This window comes from Hyaena hyaena, unplaced genomic scaffold, assembly GCF_003009895.1.
Source record: "Hyaena hyaena isolate Hyena2069 unplaced genomic scaffold, ASM300989v1 scaffold_67, whole genome shotgun sequence".
Classification (NCBI taxonomy): domain Eukaryota; kingdom Metazoa; phylum Chordata; class Mammalia; order Carnivora; family Hyaenidae; genus Hyaena; species Hyaena hyaena.
Window position 1 is genome coordinate 4,208,782 of NW_024080699.1, and position 12,772 is coordinate 4,221,553.

The 12,772-nt window shown below is 46.9% G+C and overlaps 1 protein-coding gene across 1 annotated transcript in view; it reads right to left on the reverse strand.

The window, feature by feature from the left end:
• LGMN (legumain) overlaps positions 1-8,699 on the reverse strand; it is a 32,261-nt gene extending 23,562 nt beyond the window's left edge. Inside the window, exon 1 of the mRNA XM_039232539.1 lies at positions 8,590-8,699. The gene's annotated coding sequence lies outside the window, so the exon portion shown is untranslated. The remainder of the gene's footprint in view (positions 1-8,589) is intronic.
• Between the last annotated feature and the right edge of the window lie 4,073 nt (positions 8,700-12,772).

Sequence of the window (12,772 nt, forward strand, 5' to 3'; positions counted from 1 at the left end):
ATTCTGTGTCTCCCTCTCTCTCTCACCCTCCCCTGCTCAAGCTGTCTCTATCTCTCTCTCTCAAAAATAAATAAAACATTTAAAAAAAAATTTTTTAATTAAAAGTTTTTATGCACAGAGGCAGCATTCAGACAAGTCCTGGCCACTAGGCCTTACTCAGCTCAGACCCTGCCCTGCATCCTGAATGTTACTTTAAAACAACAGCTTTCCTGTGACAGATACTAGGCCTGTGACACTGAGAGAAGAGGAAAACCATTCAGTCTCTGAGACGTAGGGATTCGGCAGAACAAAGGTTGAAGGCTGTGCTCTGACTCTTGTTTCTCAGAGAGGGCTCACCCATGCATTCGCCAGTTCATTCACTCATTCCTTCACCCAGTTGACCAGAGTCTTCTGAACACCCACTCTGGCAGAAAAATACCCACTCTGTCCCCGAACGCAGCAGGGACAGGACAGAGCCTCTACCCTCGGTGAGCATGCAGCCAGCTAAGGGATGAACGACCCATAAGCTAAGAATCTTTAGCATTCTGTACCTACCCCTGTGCTAAAACTCAAAAATGGACTGAGTAGGGGATTCCCCCCGCAAAGTGAGGAAATAGGAAGCCCTGAGTCCGAAAAAAGTTTAAAAACCTAACAGTGCCTTAGTCCAGTGCTTCTCCAGCCGGACTGTGACCCACATCCTCTGGAGATCTTGTCAGGAAGCAGATGCTGACTCAGCAGGCCTGGGCTGGACCTGAGACTCTGCATTTCTAACAAGCCCACAGGGGATGTCCAGGACTATGCTTTGATGTCATGGCACTCTTCGTTAACCTTGGCGGGCTCTAGTTCACCTCTGGCCCAAAGCCTCACGACCTGACACTACTCTTTACCCACCACCCCCCTCCGCTACTCCCTCCAGGAAATCAATTCTTAACCTATAACCTGAGTAGGTACTAGACCCACATTTCTTTAGCACCCCTGCAAGGTCTTCCGTAGATGAACAGGAACTACAAGAAGGCGCCCCAGATTCGTTTTTCAGCCTGTTCAGGAAGGGCCATGCTTTTTGTTTGTTTGTGCTTGTTAATTTTACAGAAGGCATGAGCCGGGGAGAGGGATAGAGAGAGAAGGCGAGAGAGAGAGAGAGAATCTGTCTCCACACTCACTGTAGAGCCTGATACGGGGCTCAATCCCACAACCCTGGCTGGGATCATAACCTGAGCCAAAATCAAGAGTCGGACGTTAAACCGACTGAGCCACCCAGGCGCCCCAGTTTGTCTTGTTTTTTACTATGGTATATGACGGATGAGATCAGGGAACAGACAATGGCAGTGAACTTGCCCAAGCCACCCTGGTGCCAAACCCTGCTGGCCTAGTTATGTCTTAATGTGCCTCTGAGGACACTCTCCCGAGTCCTCTGGCGCTGACTGGGGCTCATCTCAGGGCTGGGAGGTACCGGCAGAGGTGACAGTGACCACAGAGGTGACCCCCCCCCCCCCCAGCAGCTCTTTGACGCCGAGCTTGCCAGGCAGCTTCACATGCTAAGCCTCCCTGGGAAGCCTTCCACTGGGGCAGCAGCTGGCACATTGCTTCTCTAAAGGGCTGGACAGAAATACTTTGCCTTGCCGATCACACCATCTCCCTCATATCCGTTTGGCCCGGCCACTATCCCACGAGCGCAGCCAGAGCCCACGCCAGTGGGCGTGACGATGTTCCAGTAAAACTAGGACTGGTGGCTTCTCTGACCCTCCACAGGGAGCGAGAATACGCTCCCAGCCCACGTGACGGGCACAGCCAGGCTGGTCCTTATCATCTTCCTTGGCGGTCAATAAACAGGCGCTCTGGCCTGCACACCCGTCTCTTCCAAGCTTGGTTCATGTGACTTAATCACAAGGAGGCTCATTCCTCTGGAGACCCTGCCCTGTGACTTTTCCCTTCATGTTTAGGGACAAAAAGAATATCTAAAGGGGCGCCTGGGTGGCTCAGGAGGTTAAGTGTCCGACCCCTGCTCTTGACTCAGGTCATGATCTCCCAGTCTGAGACGGAGCCCCCGTGTCGGGCGCTGCACTGATAACACAGAGCCTGCTTGGGATTCTCTCTCTCCCTCTCTCTTTCTCTTACTCTCCCTCTCTCTCTCAAAATGTACTTTTAAAAAATGTAAAATTTGACCTGACTGTGAACCCTAGAAGGGACACCACTGGCATAACTGCCTATATTGGCCAACAACACAGCAGGTACTGAAAAGGCACCGCCGGGTTATTTTTACAAATTCAAATTCATCTGTCATTCTTCTGCTAATATGCTAGCATGCTGCCCCTCAATGGGGAAAAATGATTTATTAATATACAAGTGACATTTTCATAGTTAACATTTGGCAACGGTTCCTGTCTATGATTTTTGTTTGTTTCTTATAAACACACAGTACGGTTCCTTGAACAGAATGGCAAGTCAAAGTCCTCACAGTAGGACACTGATGGAAAGTGTCACTTAAAAGAAACACATATGTGAATACCATTTGGGAAAACATATTGAGGTCTAGAACGAAGATGAGATGTAACGTAAGCTTTCCACCACCCTCAGCAAGAACGCATCTCAAGGCAGCCAGCCTCACCCGGCCGTTTGCTGATCAGCAATATTCTTGACAAAGTCTAAGTATCAGACCAAAGTCACAAATAACCTTGCAACGTGCCTATGATTCTTGTTCTCTTGAAGAGAAACGTCATGAAGACAAAGTAAATGAACCCTGCTGAACTAGCTCTTCAGGATAGCTGTATTTTTTTAGTTTATTTATTTATTTTGAGAGAGAGAGAAAAAGTGAGTTGGGGAGGGGCAGAGAGACAGAGAATCCCAAGCAGGCTCCACGCTGCCAGCACAGAGCCCAGTGCAGGGCTTGAACTCATGAACCGTGAAATCATGACCTAAGCCGATACTAAGAGCCAGACACTTAACCAACTGAGCTGCCCAAGTGTCCCCAAGATGGCTATTTTTGCCATCTACCCACCCACCCAACCATCCTACAAACACAGCACAGAACAGGAAACGTTCTAGTGGGAAGACACATGACTGAAATCTACACGTTGTCAGAGGGGATGAACATTCCGGGCAAATATAAGGCAGGAGGCAGAGGCCAGTAGAAGTGGGAGGCATTATTTTTCAGAAGGCAAAGACTTTGAGGAAGTGAGGAAGCCCACCCATTCTAATAGCAAAATGGTAGAACATACATCGTCATCTACAGAGGGCTGTCTAGTTCAATCAGCCATGGACCATGCTTATGACGAACTGTTTTAAAACAGTGGAAAAAATCTCCAAGGGGGCTGCATAAGGGGGATGTGTTTAGTCTGCTAACCATTTGTGGAGACAGAATGACAGACGGGTGTTACCCCAACCAGAGGAGAGGTCTCCCTACAGAGACACGTGTTCACAGGCTGCACAGGGCGGCAGAGTGGGGTGCTTGCGGGTTTCTGCGATGAGCCACGCTGCGTACACTTCACACAATCCTCACAAAAGCCTGTGAGCTGGTCTCATCGTTCTATTCTGAGAGCTGAGAAAAGTGAGGCTGGACAGGGACAGAAATGCGCTGGTAAGCAGCACACCTGGGGCTGACCCACAGATCTGGTCCAGAGACTACTTTTTTCATGATGCCACCTTGCTTATCACACACACAAAAAAGAGCTGTTTATGTGGATGTCTGCAAAACCAGGTAACTGCAGGTGGGCACACAACACCCCCTACCCAGGGCCCAAGCCCTTCCTCCCACAGTGCTCTTCACCACCCTGTATTTTAAGGCACTTGTGGGCCATCTGTATAAGGAGCTCTTCTCTTAAAAGAACCTATCAAAGGAGAACCTGAATTGCAGAGTCAAGATCAACGGCCAAACCTTTATGAAGGAATTCTATCCGCCTCCGATGACAAATCCTCTGCTGTTCCCTCTTAGTCCTGTGTCTCTCTGAGGCTTCAGGGTTACACGAGGTCAGTAATTCCATTAAAGGACTCCATTTGTCTTAAGTATACTAGCGAGTAAGGTTCCCTTCATTTGCTAGGTGTGGGACAGAGGGCCCATTCTAGATAAACTGGCACCAGCAATACAAGTAATGAGGCCCCAATCACAGGACTACCCTAAGTAGCATGGTCATGTTCAAACCAAGGTCCGACACCAAAGTCCACACCTTAACCACCACTGGGTGTGACCTCAAGGCCAGTCCCCGATTTGCTACTGACTCTTTAGAAACAGGGAAGGATCAAAGCCAAGCAAAGCAACTAGCTAGTCAACGACATCTGAAAAGAACATTCCAATCCTGAAGGTCTTTGATCCTGCTCTCTCCTCTCTTGGGGCTTACAAAAAGATCAACATTAGTGGACTCTGACTGACGGTATGCAAGAGAGACAGGGACAGATGTTAAGGACCCAACCTTGACCAAACTGAGTCAAGCTCCTCTGAGCCCCCTCTTAACTAGGTCTTGGCCTGATGAGATCAGTTTAGCAAGAATCCTGTAAGAATGGTCCACCTTTGATATCTAATAGAGTTCCTTTTCATAATTTTCCATCCGCTGTCAGCCTGCCCATAAATCCTAACTATCCTTGCTGTATTCAGAGCTGAGCATCTGTCACTAATAAAACTGCTGGAATAAAACCTGTCTTGCTGTTTTCAACAAGTATGTAGTGCAAGTTCTTTGTAATATAGGACACACAGCTACTGAGTCAGACAAGCTTCCCTCTCTAGGGAATCGTCTATTTGTGTGATGATAGTAGAACTGAATTATTAAGGGCAGATTCAGCTCTCATTAAACTTCCTTTCTGAAGAGTGGGATTAAAACAAATCCAACTAGATCTTATCTTAAATCTCAATTGAAAACTATTTTATTCAGGTTAATCAATATTTTTCCTATAGGGGGGTGCCTGGGTGGCTCAGTCGGTTAAGCGTCCGACTTCGGCTCAGGTCATGATCTCATGATTCATGGGTTCAAGCCCCGCGTCCGGCTCTGTGCTGACAGCTAGCTCAGAGCCTGGAGCCTGTCTCGGATTCTGTGTCTCCCTCTCTCTCTGACCCTCCTCTGCTCACACTGTCTCCCTCTCTCTCAGAAATAAATTTAAAAAAATATTTATTTTTCCTACAGGGAAAATTTCTGATTCAATGACAAACCTGATTCTAGATTAAAGTATGCCCTTCAAGGTTTCCTAATTCTAACTGTATGGAATTTTTTTCTTCACATCTCTGTAAACTGGGCTAACAGCAATACAAACAATTGTTTTTGGTTTTTGTTTTTAAGTTTACTTTATTTTTGAGAGAGAGTGCAAGCAGGGTAGGGAGCAGAGAGAGAGAGAGACAGAATCCGAAGCAGGTTCCAGAGTCCGAGCTGTCAGCACAGAGCCTGACGCGGGGCTCTAATCCATGAACTGTGAGATCATAACCTGAGCTGAGCTGAGCTGAAGTCCGAAGTAACGACTGAGCCACCCAGGCGCCCCCAAACAATTCTTATCTACAGACATGCAAATGAATTCTACCAAGTTGAGGTTCAGTTGATTTCTGGTTGTAGAAAGAAGCCAGTTTTGCCTGCCATTTGCACATTCATTTCATTACTTCTGATCTACAAATATATCCACACCATAGGGTCGCCTTTGAACTAGCTGTAAGCACCACACTAAGTTTCCTATATATAAGTTAAATGTAATCTTTACTACTTGTTCACCCTTACATCTGTAGCGTGATGACTTTACCTTCTCTAAAAATTATTTTTTAACATTACAAAAAATATGAGCAATTGAACCACGTTTCAAATGGGCAGTCGATAAACACTTTCAAAATCTCCAAATGGTTAGAATAATTTTGGAATCTAGCAAAGTAAAATCTGCCCAATGGTTAACAGTTTTTCCATGTTTTTATTTTCACGGCTATCTGACACTTGAATTCCTTTTACCAAAACTACAATTTTTGAAACCTGTTATCAATTTAGTTTGTAGTATTTTACCAAAATGACTGAATGACTTTTATAGCTAGATGTTAATTCTTAACTTGAATTTTGTTATAATTTATATTTCAAGAAATTGAAGGGTGGGGGCACCTGGTGGTTCAGTTGGTTAAGTGTCCAACTCTTAGTTTTCGCTAGGTCATAATCTTTCGGTTCATGAGTTCGAGTCCCGCATTGGGCTTTGCACTGGCAGTGGGGAGCCAGCTTGGGATTTTCTCTCTTCCCCTCCCCTGCTTGCTCTCTCTCTGTCTAAAAATAAACTTGAAAAAAAAAAAAGAAATTGAAGGGTAAACATTAAATTACAGAAATGTACAGAGTATGATGTAAAACAACTGTTACTTATCATTGAGCCCAAAACTGTTAATATTTTGCAAGTCTGTGAAGTGTCTTTCCCCATAAAACAAAATTACAGATGAAATTTTTTCCATATCCCGTTCCATTCTCCCCACGCCACAAGATAACCACAATCATAAGTTAGCATTTTTCATTCACTCTATTATACCGTTAAAACCACATATGCCCACTTTATACACATTCCCTTCTAATGGACATTTGCGCAGTTTCAAAAATTTATCATTATAAACAAAGTTGCGGTAAACATCCTAATACTCCACTCCTTGCATACACATGTCTATTTCTTTAGGCTACTTTCTAGAAGCGCAACCACTAGGTCTTCAGATATACTCATTTTGCTAGTGGCTACACTGTTCTAAGGTGCACTTCTATCAGGAGTGAATCTTTTCCTCAAACACCTGTCATCTCTTAATTGCATCGAACTTTATAAATTCCTAATCTGATGGATATAAAGTGATCTAATTATGGGTTTAATTTGCATTTTCTGGATTACACGAAAATTTAAGTGTTATCATATGCCGAACCTTTCAGATTTCAACATCTTTGGTACATATGACAATTTCCCCTTCATAAACTGGGATGTGAATTAGTCTACAAAGCAACTTCTGCAGTTAAAAAGTGCTGGGCAGTTCTTCCAAAGATAGTTATAGGTTGGAAAACTCAAGAAACAGCATTCACTTCGGTATACTTTTACTGAACAGAACTGGGCATGGTGTATTTCATCTCCTTAACTTTTGTCTCCTTTCTTCTCCTTCCCAACTCCAACTGTGTTCAAAAGCCTCACCAATTCTGGGAATTACTGCCTGTGCTCTCTGCTGTGACCTCTCTCAAATACTTTTCCACACTACAGACTACCCAACATACACATCTACTAAATTCAGCTTCCTAGGCTTTCAGGACAAAATCTAAACCTCTTACAGCAGCACAGGAGGCCTTGCAAGATATACCACTCTCTTCTCATGAAATCTACCACCCACATGAAATCCTTTGTTCCAACCAGGCTCCAAGACTTCAAGTCCAAAATCCTTGCTCTCTCCACGCCTTCACCCACTGTTTCCCAGGTGAAACGCTCTTCTCCTTCCTTCATCACACTAGCTCACGCCCATCCCTCAAACTCCATTTGGGTTTCCCCTTCTCTGCTAAATTCTATTTCTTCCCACAAATCTGGATTCGAGGCTTCCAACAGGGTGAGATGCTGGCCCTGGGCAAACCCTCTTAACACTACAATGGTTCTCTATAGTCAGCCTCTCCCCTTCACAAATGACCCCTGCTCAAAGAGCATAGTAAGGCTCAATAAACGTTTGCTAACCAATGGAACCCTACAGTAAAAGAGCTGAGCTACGCCACTCGCTGCCACAGTGAAAGCCTCAAATTCTGGGCATTTATTTGCATCTATAGAACGAAGCACGTGGTACAAAGTTCCTTCTTCCAACCACCAGGTTCTACAATTCTTGGCCTGGAATAACCCATGTAGGTTTGCACCTCTAATAGGGGCAAGAGACCAAATCAAGCTTTCACTTTCATGCCAGAAGTGAATCATCCCACCAGCTCAAGCCTCTGGGAACGAGGGCATCCCTAACTTCTGAGAAGGGATGTTTTTACACGTTTGGGTATTTCTGTTGTGGTAGTTCACAGCGTTCCCCTTTAGACTACAGAGATCTGGGTGGAAATGGATGCAACACTCCGCATTAAAAAGAAGCTGGGGCGCCTGAGTGGCTCCAGTCGTGATCTCACCGCTGGTGAGTTCCAGCCGGCCTCGGGCTGGGTGCTGACAGCTGGGAGCCTGGAGCCTGCTTCGGATTCTGTGTCTCCCTCCCTCACGGCCCCTCCCCCGCTCATGCTCGCCCGCTCGCTCACTTAAAAATAAAACATTGGAAAAAAAAAAAAGAGCACCAAAAAGCTGAACTGCTCCTAGTTTGTGACGGTCGGAAGCAAACCCCAGACCCTGCCCAGCACGCCCTGCCTGTGGCACCAGAGCAAAACATTCTCTCCGCGCACCGGCGTCCCGCTGAGCCTGGGAAGAAGCGACAGGGCTTCCAGCCCGAGCTCTCGCAACACAGGAGGGCCCCCATCAGCCCACGATCACCCCTCGGGAGGGCGGGCTAAGAGGTCGCCGCCTTTCCCTTGGGATTCCGCGCCTCACGAAACTCTCTTCCCGGGGGTGAGAAAAGGATTACTCAAAAAGGGTCGGGGACATTGAAAATCGCGGCCGTGAGGCCCAGAGCCGCGGCAGAGAAGCAGCCCTGGCTCGGGCCGTGGGGCCTAGCCCGGGTCCCCAGCTGGGGCTTGCAATTACCTGCAGCAGACGACCGCGGAGGCGGCGGCAGCGGCGGACGGCAGGACCGTGGGAACTCCTCGCGACGCGCAACCTCAGACGAGCCACCTCGTGATGTCCGCCGTGCAGTGATTGCGGCGCTCCAGCAGGCTCCAGAATTTAATGGCCCACCGCGCTGCGGTGATTGGTGGAGCTTCGGGGTGGGCGTCTGAGAAAGCCAATGGGAGGCGGGGAGAGGCGGGGCCGGCAAGCCAAAGGGACTACAAGTCCCAGCATGCACCGGCAGAGCATCTAAGCCAGGGGCCCGCAAAGCCTGGAGGGACAGGGTTAGCAACGGAGTAGAGTTGGGGTGTCCTGGGGTGCGCAGGACCTCCTGGAGATGCAGTAATTCCAGAATGGTCCACCGAAGGATCAAAACCAGCGCGCGGATCACTTTAACCCAGTGGCTTCCAAACTCGTCACACTTTGGAATCATCTAGGGAAGCTTCAAAAGTATTGAACTCTCCTGTGTCACCCCAGACTTGTTGTGAGTTCCTTGGTCTGCACGTGTCCTGGGTTTTGGAATCTTTAAAGAGCCCCCCGGAGATTCGGATATGCAGATCCATTTAATTCTCAAGACAATCCTACGAGAGATAGGCACTATTATTGTGGCCCTGGCTTTGCAGTTAGGACGGACACTAAAGGAGGTTCCGTCACGTTAGGTAAGTTATCTTCTGAAGATCACACAGCTCTGAAGTGGTGGGGAGCCAGAACTCACACCCAGGCAGTCTGGTTTCAGAATCCTATCCTCTAAATCTCTATGCAGTGCTCTTTCTCAAATGTTTGTTTGGTATTATTATCTCACAAGAAAATGGGAGAAAGAAGAAATACTATACATACCAGTGCCACGTGGCACAGCAAATTGAATTGAATGGAATTGATATGAGGAAATAAGTGTAATCCTCCCCAAGGACATCAAGTGTAAGATCTAGGGCTACATTCATGGGTTGTCTCTTTCGATCTTATAACCTTTTCTTACAGTAAGTCATGTGTCAGCATATTGCCCTGGGCCAGCTCACTACTTTTGTAAATAAAGGTCTGTGAGAACATAGCCACGCCCACTGGTTTAGGTATTATCGCTGGCTGTTTTTGCAAACAGCGCAGAGTTGAGTACTTACACAAAAGACCAAGTGCCCCACAAAATCAAAAATATTTGCTGTCTGACTATTTACAGAGAAAGTTTGCCAACCCTGAGTTAAGTACTTCTCCACACTCATAGCTTGGAAGTGCCCATGATCTTCAGGCTCAGCTCCGTCCAAGTCTAAAACCAATTCTCATGACCACTATGCTTTCATGATCTTCCTTGTGGAGAGTGTTAGGAGGCCATTCAATCATTTATTCATTTAGTGGATGTCCCTTATGTGCCAAGTGTAGCTGAGCATTGAGAGAAATGGAAGTATGTACCTTCCCCCTTGGAAATTCACTGTCTAGTAAAAGAGGAAGAGTGTGACTCCCTCAAGTCACCCAGAATAAGTGGTGACATTTGGCTGGTTAGGTTTTCACAGATGAAATGGTATAGAAGTGGTGGCCCGATGCCAGTCATGTTTAGGCAAATGAGGTACCAGGGATAGCCCCCTCAGTCTCCCTCAGCCGCACTGAGCTCAGAATGTGGGACAAGAGAAGGGACAAGAAAGTGGAGGACCGATGGAGGTTGCCAAGGTACGTTCATCGAGTTCAAGTTCACCGAGTTCGCACGGTGCGCTCTGCCGTCCAGCTTCCTGGATTCCCATCCCATCTCCAGCACTTACGAGCTGTGTGACATGGGCAGCTTACTCAGCTTCTCAATGCCTGGGTTTCCTCAACTGTAAAATGGAAAAACAGCACCTACTTCATAAGGTCTCTCTATAAATTAAATGCCGAGGAGGAGAAGATAGGAATCTCTGACCTAGGGCACTGCCTGTGCTCTGTTACCTGTACGCAGAGTGCAGCCTGGTGTGGGAAGGGCAGCACCAGCCGGCTGCAACAGGAGGGGAGAGAGAGGCGCCAAACAATTCCAGGGTGGCGGAGGGTGGCAGGCTTCCTGTCAGCATATAGGCATGGGGACACCCCCCTCAAATGTCCCCGGCAGAATTCTCACAAGGAAAGGCAGGCACAGTGTGAAACTCAGAGCTTAGTGAGGCTCAAATCAGATATAAATATGTGATACCACAAGAATGCGGCAGATAACCCAGTCACCAGAGGTAAGAGCACTGAGAGGAGCCATTTCAGATTCCGTCTGTTTGTATCTAATAGTAGGAGACCACGTGAGAGATTAAGATTATAAAGCAATAAGAGTTGGAGAGAGCATGAAAGGAATTGGTTAAGTTCAGAGCAGGGTTGCTTCACCTCAGCACGACTGATCTTTGGGGCCAGGTAATTCTTTGTTGTGGGGGGAGGTAGGGGGGCTGTGTCGCACCTTAAGTGTTGTTCGTGTCCCTGGAGGCTACCCAGAGCACCCTCCCTTCATGTAGTGACAACCAGAGATATCTCTAGACATTGCAAGTCTCCCCGGGGGGAGGAGGGGCAAAATCTGTGCACACACACCTGCCTCCATGTTGAGAACCACTGCTTGAGAGACGGATAGGGCTCAACATGTCAGTCAGTCATTCTGTTTGATGTGATGGTTAAAGGCATGGACTCTGGATCCAGACTTCCTGGGTTTCAATTCCATCTCTGCCACTTCCTGGCTGTGGGATCCTAGACCGTCACTTCACTTCTCTGTGTTTCATAGAGTTGTTGTAAAGTTCAAGTGAATTGATACACAAGATGAAAAAAACTCAGAACAGAGTCTAGCTAAGTGTCAGCTATTTATTGAGGACATGGTAAGTGACAGGCACTAGCCTGAGCCCTGACGATCCCCACGGTCAATTGTCCCCACCACAGAGAGGCTGACCTTTTTTTTTAAATGTAAATATTTCAATTGAAGTATGTAAGGGGTAAACTGAGGCAGGCACAAAACAAGATGAGTTTATTTGGGAATAGCAGAGGAATTGCAGTTTGAGACAAGCAAACTGCCCCAAGCCACAGGGGAGTCCATTGAGGGTTTGGGGTAGGTTGTATTTGGGGGCAGGGAATGTAAAGAGGGGTTCAGCCAGAAGTCAATTAGAATCAAACTCAAATGGAGACCAGCTTCGAAAATGAAGGGGTTCAGGACAGCCCCCACCCTCCCAGAATGTGCCACTTTGTTTTGTTTTGTTTTTTTAATGTTTACTTATATATTAGAGAGAGAGAGTTTGTGCATGAGCAGGGGAGGGGCAGAGAGAGAGGGAGAATCTGAAGCACGCTCCAGGCTCTGAGCTGTCAGCACAGAGCCCGACGTGGGGCTCAAACTCATGAACTGCGAGATCATGACCTGAGCCAAAGTCGTACACTCAACTGACTGAACTACCCAGGCGCCCCTGCTCCTCTTCTTATGTGAAATGCATCCGTTTCTCTGAAGTCCAGACCCTTGCTCCTTTTCCTTAGTTCAGGATGACCTGTGTTTTGCTTGTCTTCAGAATTTCCATGCCTGTGTGGATTTCCAGTACATCCTACACTATGAAACATGAGTTTCTCCTGTTAACCTGTCTTCTGTCAATTTGATTCTAGAAGGACCTTTGAGGGGACCAGAATTTTTGCTCCCTGACCTAGTAAACTATATGTAACATAAAATTTGCCAGTTAAACCATTCTTACGTGTACAGTTCAGTGGCATGAGTCACATTCACGTGGCTGTGCAGCCTATCCACTTCTGAAACTTCTTCCAAAATCAACTTAAAAACCATACCCGTCTTCCTTGAATAAAATCCTACCTGGCTAACGTCATCTGACTCCTGCTTATTCCCATGACCTCGCTTCCTGCCTCAGGACTCACTGCACTGCGGCTGACCCAAAATAGCACAGAAAAGCCTGTTTATAGCCTTTCACCCTGCTTTACTATCTCTATACATTTCTTAATTTCCTGTCCTAGCTCTCCAATAGAACTGAAGAGCAAGGGCCTAGTCTCCCTTATTTATTTCTATACCCCAGTGCCCCAAACAGTAGCTGCCATGAAATAGGTACTTAATAAATATCAGTTGAATTAAAAGGCACAATAAAGGTACCTGCAGGTTGCTGTGGTCCTGAACGCATAGGGATGGGGGTGAGGGAGGGGTGCCATCTCTTCCTGGTTGTTTATGAAGGATTTCCAAGCAATCAGTAAACATTTA